Source organism: Microtus ochrogaster, chromosome 19 (assembly GCF_000317375.1).
Source record: "Microtus ochrogaster isolate Prairie Vole_2 chromosome 19, MicOch1.0, whole genome shotgun sequence".
Taxonomy (NCBI): Eukaryota; Metazoa; Chordata; class Mammalia; order Rodentia; family Cricetidae; genus Microtus; species Microtus ochrogaster.
In genome coordinates, this window is record NC_022021.1 from 20962250 (window position 1) to 20973401 (window position 11152).

Here is an 11152-nt window from a genome sequence, read left to right on the forward strand (position 1 = left end):
GAGAGAGAGAGAGAGAGAGAGAGAGAGAGAGAGAGAGAGAGAGAGAGAGAGAATACCCCGATTCGCTGATACCTGGTCTGCTATATGTTACTTCAATTCTGGGTCCACTTCACAAAAATATGTCAAAATACTAACTGTGAATACAAGTATTACAGTCCAAAGTCTAGAAAGGAAAATACAATGGCATGCCCTGAAAGAGTGCAAATTCAGTGTCAGCATATGGTAAACTAACACAATCTGAGTAATGGCAGTGTGACGTCATTTTGCTGATGATTAGAACTATACTGTGGCTATTCATAAAAAAGGGGAGCAGAAAGTGTGAGAATTACAATTTACTTATATTTTATTTCATTAGACCTCATATTTAATGTTTAAAAAGCATCAAGCCCTAAATCATGATGAGGTAAGCCTTCCACAAATAATGATCACAGTAGTCATAAATCTAGAATATGGATGCTAACTACAAAGCCAAATCAAAAACACCACAATTGCAATTAAAACTACAGTAATTTTTCTTGTACTTTGATTTTCAATGTTCAAATGTTAGTTGATACTTGTATCGCTTATATGTTAGACATAATGCTTTCAACTGATACATCCCAGTTTCATGTTTTGAAATCTGGCTGTGTTCCGTGAGGATTGCATAGTGTGGCATGCCTTGATAAGTCTGTGTCTTATAAGAGAAAAAGTTTGCATATCTAGAATAAGATCACTGATAATACAGAATATTGTTACGAGACCCTGTTGGCTCAGTGGTTAAAAGCACTGGCTCTTGCAGAGGAAGTGGGTTCAATGGCCAGTGCTCACAACTATCTGTAAATCCAGTTCCAGGGATTCAGTTGTCCACTTCTGACTTCCATAGACACAAGGCATGCGCAGGATGCACCTGCACACACACACGCACACACTCATGCACACAAAATTATAAAGTGCAAAATTTTAAACTTGGTCTTGACAGTGAAGTGTAACAAGAATGCAAATATAAGAATTGAACTGAATAATTTAATAGCTTGTCTGTGATCATGTGTAATTGGTTCCTATGAGATGTATCTAACTTTAAAAAGTGAAAACTCTCTCCCCAGTGACTTTCTTTGGTCTAGAGGTAAAGTGTGTATCACATCTATTAACTAGGAAGCCAAGAATTGCTTGAACAAATACCATCATTGCCCCTGCAGAATGACAAATGGCCTTTTCAAAGGCCCAGATGGTTTTATCTTTCTTGAAATTCTATCACTGATTTGTTCTGAGTCATGTGCAGTCACTAAGGCCAACAAAGGTAACAAATGTTTGATGTATGATAGGTGAGCCACTTTTGTCAGGAATGCACTTATTTTAAACTATACTCATTTCTCACAAATATGATCATGGGTTTTTGTTTCTACCTTCCAGTGATTGATCAAACTGCTGTGGAAATTATAAAAACACGGCTCTCAGGAGCTCTATAGTATTTGCCTCCTTGCACGAGATGACGCTGCATTGCAGATGAAATGACTGTAGAGACAACATATCAAAATGCATGACTCTCAAAACTCTCCAGTAGTAACATACATTTGCCTCCTGTAGCTTAAAGGAAGTGTCAAGAACAGCACTGCAGAAACCAGATTTAACCTATCTGAGCGAAAAGTGACCATCCTAAATAGTTCAGAACTGGAAATGTGGGTGCAGCTCAGTGGTAGAGCACTTGCTTAGTACATGCCAGGCTCGGAGTTCAGTCATCAGCCCTCAGAAAGAGGTTGGGGGAGCACTGAGCACTTTTATAGCCCTTCATATACAGCAAATCAATTAAAGTAGTTTAATCGGTGGCTAGAAACACATCATTATCAGCAACATATTCATGAGAGATGCTATGTGTAAAAGCTGCAAAATGTTTGGCAGAAACCCAGGAATGAAAAGAAAGAATACAGTAAAAAAAAAAAAAATTGACAGAATTGTTTGGTGTTTCAGCCCTATTCATTTTGAAATTTTCTCTCATCTCTGTTTGTTCCATTTGGAAGGATAATAGAAAAACCAACAGAAGTGAGATTTGTTTGACTTGACTCTATCTATATAGAGAGTCTCACACCGCACAGGGATCCAGGACAGAAGTGTATCTGTAACAGTGATAGCTATACATACATATGAATGCAGTGTCTCTTTCTAATTGTTTTTCTTTTCATATTATCTTATGCAAAGTTTAGTAGGGATTTTTGTTTGTTTTTACAATCTAAGCACCATCTAAACACAGTTTCACAAAATCAAAGTAATTCCTCACAATTAATTTCTGCAGTCAATGGTCTTCTCAAAACGGGCAACTCTTGTTGCACTGAGGAGCCACAACAGCAGCCCACATGACTGAGGGAAGGAAAGAATTCATTAGCCGGTTCTGCAGGAACACAAAGTGCGGGTAGGGGGATGTCAGCCCCTGCTCTGGAGCTTCAGTACTAAAGAGAGTCATTGCATATTCATAATCTCAAATACAGTCAGCTTCTGGTACAAAAAAAAAACAAAAAACAAAAAAAAAAAACCTTTTGTCACCCCGGCTTCATGGCAAGAGCAAAGCAGCGCACTCCTCCTTGGTGTCATGGCACTTCCACCAAGTGTAAGAGTTAGACTGATTGCTCTGCAATGAAATCTGATGGGCAACCGAGAAATGCTACCCCAAGTGTTCGAAAACTGCTTAGCTTTAGTGCAGAGACCCAAATAATCAAAGAAAAAAAAGAAGGTCGTGGTGGTGAATGTGTATATCAACATATACATTGACATAACTCATAAAAATATATTTTAAATCACTCTAAACAAGGGACTTGGTTTGTTCAGTGTTCAGAGTAAATATCTGTTAGGAATGTAAAACTGCATGCATGAATTCTCATTGTAATGGAAAAAAGCAGTATGCCCCAGTGTACAGATCTCGTGCTGCAAAAACACCATCACACATGCTGCAGGAGGTTTCCAAAATCATTTATTTCATGATGCCCATTGTTTTCATCACCTAAGCTGATTGACCTGAACCGGCAGCTCTGCAAAATTTGGAGTTACCTGGAATTGCATTCCTGCGGGGCTTCTCTGTGCTGGTGTCACTGTTTCCCTCATTTTTCGTCACCACTGCCACCACCACTATCACCATCATTATTTTAATTAGTTCCAGAAATTCCTACCCCACTTGACCCCACAATACCTCTGTGGGGAAGCTACCAGCATCCCCTGAAGTCAAAGAAGGGAAATGTATGTCTCATGCCCACGGTGGAAAAGCCTTGTGACTTTCTTCAGGAATGATGTCGTCTTCAGATAAAATGGCAACATGGCTCCATATGTTCCTGACAGGCATAGAGGCTGTAAACAGCCCGTGAAAATTAAATAAAACAGGACAGCAAAAAGGAAATTTCTAAACTTGATCTCATTTGAGTTGTTTAAAGTTATTTCCAGATGTATAATGTGTATAAATATCTGCACAGTTAAAGACAAATCAAGAATTTTGAGATGCTGGTGGGGAATAAATGGTGAGGTGTTGTGGGGGATGGGGCTTACCAAACTGTTCTACCTCTTAGTCCTAGACACACGAGCTTGAAAATAGAAGGACTTGTGTTTATGATTGATTGAGGTAACTGATTATCCACAGATATTTTAAGTGTTGAGACATTAAATTGTCAGCTCTATCAGTTTGATTACAGTAAAACATGAAAACATTGACTTTTGTCTAGTTAGAGAAATTTATTTTTCCCAGAATGACAATCCTTTAAGTAGAAGCCAGGCAGCTTGCCAGATTTCCATGTCATACACTGAAGTTTGCAAATGCAACCCACATTTTCAAGTGTTTTTAAGGTGCAATAGTGGTGCACAGATTCTTTCGGGAAGTAGTTTTGTAATAAACACACTCATTCTTTAAGTCTAAGAAAAGTGCTTATTTTGAGATGGTGAATAAAGCCGCTTTGTACTCGTGTAGTGTAGGTTAGCAGTGCATGCTCTTCACCTATGTAAAGTCACTCTCAAAAATAAAATAACATTCTTTGGACTGCCATGCTGTGAACAAGTTTGATTAATATGTTTTATAAGCCTGAAATAAATGATCATCGTAACTGTCAGGGAGCTGACAGCTTTCAAAGTCTTTGTTCCCAGAATGAGTGATTTATCTTTTTAAGATACCATACTCCATTCTAAAAGGAAAATGTTAAAATCAAGTAAATGCTACTAAAATGTGATTGCCGTTAAGTCAGCCTTGTACTCTAGATCTTGTGAGTACCGTCTTCATGTGCTCCGTCTGAAAGAGAAAAAGTGCTGCATCTCCTCATTGCTCATAGTGCTTGTAGAACACCTGTGCTTTTCAGTGGGAAAAACTGTAGTTCAGCATCTAAAACCTAGTCCATTTTAAAACTCAAAACTGTCAGATGGGAGATCTAGTCAATCTTTTTAATACACTCTGTGACTAAGAAATCAGCACTAGTCCGGATGATCATCATGAAGACACTAAACAAAAGACAAATGTGATCGCAATCCCACTAAAACACCAGCATATCTGTATTCCTGCTTACTTTCCAAGCACTTGTTAAGGAAGTAAAAATACAGGCCATTCTGAAGATCGGAAGACCAGTGAACTCACTATGCCCGAGTTTTGCTGACAGCAGTGGGTGAGACCTTGCACTCTGGAAGAACACGTAGAGGGCACCAAGGTGCCTCAGCAAAACACTGCCAAGCAGAACACTCCTGACTCCATCCACTGGCTATCTTGTTCACCACAGCATGAAATTTGGTTGCCCTTCTTACCACATCTTAGAGAGTGATAACTGTAAGTGGCCATTAAGCCATCTGTTCTCCCATCACGTTATTCTACCTCCCACTGATTCTTCACTGCTATTTCATGGCGGAACTCCACAACCCAGCCTGGATAAGCACCTACATACAGCTCTGTTTGTGATGGAGCTCCTCTCCTTAATCTGCGTCCACAACATTACAATTATAGATCATTTTCTATGAGTCTGTTTTTATACCTCGTGTTCTTCCAAGTTCCAAAGAGTGCTCATTTTTGTAACAGTAGTGTTTTTTACTCATCTATCACCTTGGTATATAAGAAGCCATTCTTCATTTTATTATTTTTCAAGCACCAAGAGACCACAGCTTTTGCACACGCTGCCAAGGTAAATTGTTAAGTGCAATACTATTCTGGCCCAGTTTAAAATGTGGTCTATTCGACATTTAGTAATGTTTATTTTCCTTATTCCTTTATGCAGTGATGCCCCCTTAGAGTTTCTGGTGCACTGTGGCAGTCCTACTATGTCCCCACACTAATTTCCCCACTCGTTCACATAGCCATCTGCATGTCTCACTACCATCTATGTAATGTTTTACATCATTTCGAAGTTATCTCACAAATCAGGTTCAAAGATGACTTATTTTCTCTCGTTGTTTAGGGTGCTTTTCATTAAGGATGCTGCACTTCTCAGCCAGCATAAAACAAGTCAAGTACTATTTACACAATTGCAACAAACTGATTTGTTTTCAGACCTTGAAATCTTAATTTTTTCATATGTTGTATGAAAATTTCCCCATCTTCCAGTTCTTCCCAGACCCATCCACTTTTCCTACCAACCCAACTTTGTCTTTTTTTTAACACACCAAATATCATTGGGCATATGGCCATCAACTGGCATGTGGTCAGCTTACCAGGGGATATACTCTTACTGAAAACACACTGTCCTCCCTTATCTATCTATCTATCTATCTATCTATCTATCTATCTACTTACCTACCTACCTACCTATCTCTGTCTCTACTTCTCTCCCCCACAAGCTCTCAAGGGATGGTAGCATGAAGGCTAAGCGTTGCCCAACTCTCATCTTCGTTCTGGAGTTTGGTCTGGCTTGGACTTTCACATATCTGGTACTCTTCTGTGTTCATATGTACAGCTGCCCTTCTGTGTTTAAATGACACTGTTTCCTTTTAGTCACCTCTGCTTCTGACTCTTACACTCTTTTCTTCTCCTCTTCCTCAATGGCTCCTGAACTTTGGAGGAGGCAGCATAATGCATATGTTTATTTTAGAGTGGAGCTTTCTACGGTTTCTTATTCTCTGCACCTTGTCCAACTCTGGATTTCTGTGTTAATCACTATTTACTGCAGAGGCTTCTTGGATAAGGGTTAGAAGGTACATTGATCTATGGGTCTAACAGTAAGTCATTAGAAGTTGACTTAATACTATGTCCATTTAGCAGCATAATGGTAATAGGCTCTCCCCTACAGCCTATGACCTATCTACCATATGTTCTTAGCATGAGAATAGTGTCAGGTATGGATTTCATCTTATGGAGTGAAACTGAAGCTCAGTCAGAAAGCAATTAGTTACTTCCTCTAAAGTAACGACATTATTGTATCAGTGGGCATGTCTTGTCAGGGCAGTTATTACTGTAGCTAGCAAGGTTATTTTTCTTCTCTGCTAGTTTGCATAGCCTCTTTGGGCACTATGAAAGCTATCCAGTAGGAATGAAACTTACAGGTCACTACAAACTTGATTCTTCCATGTTCTATGAGTTGGGTGTGTAGTATCAGTAGTTAAGACCTTACCCAAGAGAAGTACAGTAACCTACACTGTTTGTGGGTCTATGTATGTGTTCCTTTCTGGAACAACTCAAGAAGAGGTAGCCCATTGCTGGCATTGTTTTTTTATTTCTTAGTCTGCGGTGTCTACTAAAGTTACCTTTGTCCGATTATAAGGTAACTCCATTTGGATTCTCTCCCTCTCCCTTTTTCTCTCTCTCTCTCTCTCTCTCTCTCTCTCTCTCTCTCTCTTTCTCGTATTAAGTCAACTAGAGATTGTTACTAGCCTCATTGAAAAGAGGGAGCGTGACTGCTAGCATGCTGATGCTGTAATTCTGTGTGACGTGTTCTTCTGTTTTCCACCATAGACACAGATTTCCAAATATGTAGACTGGGTACATCTGTTAAAGTTACCTGGCATATGATGCTTCAAACATGGTTTTCTGTCTTCGGTCTGTTCTAAGTCACTTTTCCTCTCTTTGTTCACTGTTTTGTTGCTTTATTTTTTTACTTATGAAGAAGTAGAGAGCAAACCCAGTACCTCATATGTGACAATCAAGCATTTTGCCACAGAGGTAAACTACCAATGCTATACAATAAATTCTGGAAACCAATAAGACTTGGTCACTTTAATGATGGCAGCCATCCTTACCAAAATTATCAACTTAATTTTAAGAATCAAAATGCTAGTGTTTCACTCCTTCCTCTTCCACATTTCAGTAGTACACATGTACTTAGACATAAAGTGAAAATAAAATTCATTAGCCAGGCAGTAGTGGCGCATGCCTTTAATCCTAGAACTTGGGAGGTAGAGACAAGCAGAGCTCTGTGAGTTCAAGACCAGTGTGGTCTACAAGAGCAAGTTCCAGATAGACTCCAAAGCTTGAAAAAGAAAGACAAAAATAAATAAATAATATTCATTGATAACATCTGAACACATTTTTTTACTAACAACCTATAGGCAGCTCCTCTCATAATTCCCTGAGTCCTGAACCCTAATATAAACACCTACCATTTGCCCCAATAATCTTCTTTTAATGTCCACAAATAAATATTTACCAATATCTACACTTTCACAATATTTAGGAAAATTAATCTTTCTCACCATTAATGAAATATGTTAACTCTCCTTTGTTACGTAAAATGGTTGTTACACATAAAATTATTTATTTGCTCTCATTTCTCTGCAGGAAGAAATAAAATCTTTAGTAGTATTTGGGCTGTAGTATGGAGCCCTTCTTAGGAGAAAAATGGATGAAGAGAAGAAGTAACAACAGAAAAGAAAGAAATAGGAAGGGCAAGTAAAGACTGCTTGAAACCCAGTTCTGCAAGCACACCACAGTTTCTCTTCCAGTCTTTTGAAATAATTTCAGACTCGCAGAAAAGTACCAAGCACAGCACAGTGAATACATGACCCACATTGCTTCATCATGTCTCCTGTCTTCCTCTCTCCTCACTCCTTTTTAGAGTTAAATGTATAGATATCATGCTTCATTATCTATATACTTCATTATATATTTGTATGTACATCAGTGTACCTTTCTCAAGGAAGAAATCATTTATTTACACCACTGAAATATAGAAACCTAACACACATGTTCCTACATTAGGGGCCTGGCAACCACTGTTCCATGCACCTAAGAGCTGGCTTTTCTGGCCTTTCAGCACCAGGGAGACCCTCCCTGATCACAGAGAGAGAATGATGCTTCCCTAACTTCCTGAACATAATGAAGTTTGATTCTAAAATAAAATTTTCAGTGACAATGGGCATTATTTCTAACCCTTTAAGTCAGACTTAGGTCATCTTGTGATGGAATGACAAACTTCCTAAAGTACAGAGTCCCTCGGGTCCTAGAAGCGAAGTTAACATTACCCACCCTGTGCTTCCCACACTCCTATGCTGCTCTATTACATATAACACACATACATCAGTAACAGTGCTATAGAAGCAATCCAACATTCACAAATTTTTGCTCCTAAGTAAGAATACCCAACAAATAAAAAGCATAATCATTTGTGGTTTTGTATGGAACACTCTCTCCAACACTCAACTAGAATACTCACCATTTGCTTTTCTCAATTACTTTTTTTTAATAACAAATGAACAAAAAGCCCGCAACAATCACAGATAACAATTAACATCAAAGAGGTTACCACAGGATCTACAGGTAACCAGCACAGAAACTCACTTTCCCCATTCTGTCATTCCTTAATGTTTAATCTAATGTGACTGCATTTCATCAATGGCTGTTAGAGATCTTCTCATCAAAATATACAGCAAGTTCTAGCACTTATAAAAAAACTCAGTATGTTTTTACTATGTATTTGATAAGGTCTTTAGCTTCTTAATCTACTTAACTAGTCTTTTCCTAAAACTGCTAGCGTTCTTCAGACACTCAAAAGTATACAATTTCCAATAGCTATATTGAATGTTCCCGAGGTAGCTGACTTTTGCCCCGAATATCTGCTTTTTATTAAATTACTTGGTTTGGGGTTTTTAAATTTTTTGAGATGTTTCCACACTGCAGATCCAAAACATTTGCCAACGTACTGAATAGTAAATGTTCACAAGACACAGTTCTCCTTTATAAGAAACCAGCAACAAATGCTGGTGACGACTCCAGAGGAAAGAAACCTTTGCTGTTGGGGAAATGGCTCAGTAAATAAAGGGTCCACCACATCAGTACAAAGAACTTTGTACACACCATGGCCTAAGCTTGGATCCCCAGCTTCCAAGAGAAGAGTCTGACCCAACCTCAGCACTCGGATTATTCAAGATAAGAAGATCCCCAAACTCATTGGCTGGCCAACCCAATAAAATCAATAAGCCTCAAACTGGAGTGAGGTAAATGTCAAAGCATACATACATAAAACAAACATACAAAAATCTGGGATCAGGTAGGCCATGCGTCCTGCTAGAGACACACCCACATCAACCCTGAATCTCCATGTGTTTTCCATACACAGTAGGAAGAAGAAAGAAGCAGGTTAGCTAATCTAGGTAGGAGGCCTCTGGAGGGAAGCAGTTCAGGTTATAGACATCCAGGAGCATGCACTGGTTTTAGCTAAGGATCAACCATTTCTAAACATCTGTACTCTAACCAGGGAAAGACTATGCCATTGCTCTGAGTCTGACCCAGGGAAGACTTTTGCATTCCCATGGGTCCTTGATATTTGCCTGATTTTTGTCAACAATACACATTCACTCATGACTTCCCCCACACTCCAGGTTTGGGAAAAGACTCTAATTAAAAAAGGAAAAAGCAGAAAATGATTGAGGAAAACCCCTATAGGGACCTCTGACTTACACACACACACATACACACATGTGTGGGGCATACACACACACACACACACACACACACACAAAGAGGATGGGGGGTATATATTGGTGGGAATGCAAATTAGAGCAGCCGCTATGAAAATCAGTATCAAGAGTCCTCAAAAAAATTAAAGATAGAATAACCATTTGATTCAGCTGTACTACTCGGTGGTATACCCTTGGTGGAAATTCAGCATTCCACTAAGATGTAAGCAGACTTGTGTTTGTTGTGGCACTATTTACAAGAGACAAGCCAAGGGATCAATCTAGATCAATAGATAAGCTGGTAAAGAAAACACATCTATGCACAATAAAATTTTATTCAACCATAAACAAGAATAAAGTTATGATATTTATAGGAATTTGGATAGGACTAGAGATCATCAAGTAAAATAAGCCAGACTCAGAAAGACAAATATTACAATTTTTAATAAGTTGAATCTATATTTTTTAAAATAAAAAATGTAAAGGAGAAATAGTTGGAAAGAGAAAGAGGACCAGTAAGAGGAAGCACATTAATAAATGGAGGTCATTGAGGGGAGAAAAGTACATGGCATATGTATATCAATGTTATCATGAAACTATTATTTGAATGAATATGCACAAATAGGAAAAGTAACAATTAATTCTAACACAAAATATTTTCCTCACAGATAAAATATATACATTGAATTAAAACATCTAATAGTTTCTGGTGCCTAATCTAATTAACAGTTATTAATCTGCTTTAAAGAATTTCTAGAGTGTTTTACCAATGATAGATCACATAGGCCAATTCACTTCCCCAGGTTCTTCCATAGATATGGCCATATATATCTGATTTTAAATAAAACACACTTTTCGGGGGAAAGTATTATATAAACATTGTAATTGTTTTGTTGTTTCCATTGTAGTGCTAATTGCCTTTAACATTAGATTGGTTTTGAAATTTATTTTATGTGTCTTTTTTTTTTTGAATTTTTGAGACAGGGTTTCTCCGTAGCTTTTTGGTTCCTGTCCTGGAACTAGCTCTTGTAGTCCAGGCTGGCCTCGAACTCACAGAGATCCTCCTGCCTCTGCCTCCCGAACCACCGCCCGGCCTTTTATGTGCCTTTTAACACACTAAGAAACTTATATTCCACAGCTATAATGAAATATAATTTGCTGTTCTTGAAGTCTAGATAGGTCCATAAGTTAAAGAATGGCATGAATGTTATGGAAGTAGGTAACTGTCTTCTGATTGTATTTAAGGTCAGCCCCACTAGAAAAAAATAGATGCTTAGTGCTATTAACCTGACCAAGAACCCATGGTTAGGGAGCCCACAGGCATCAGGGGTGAACTAACGAG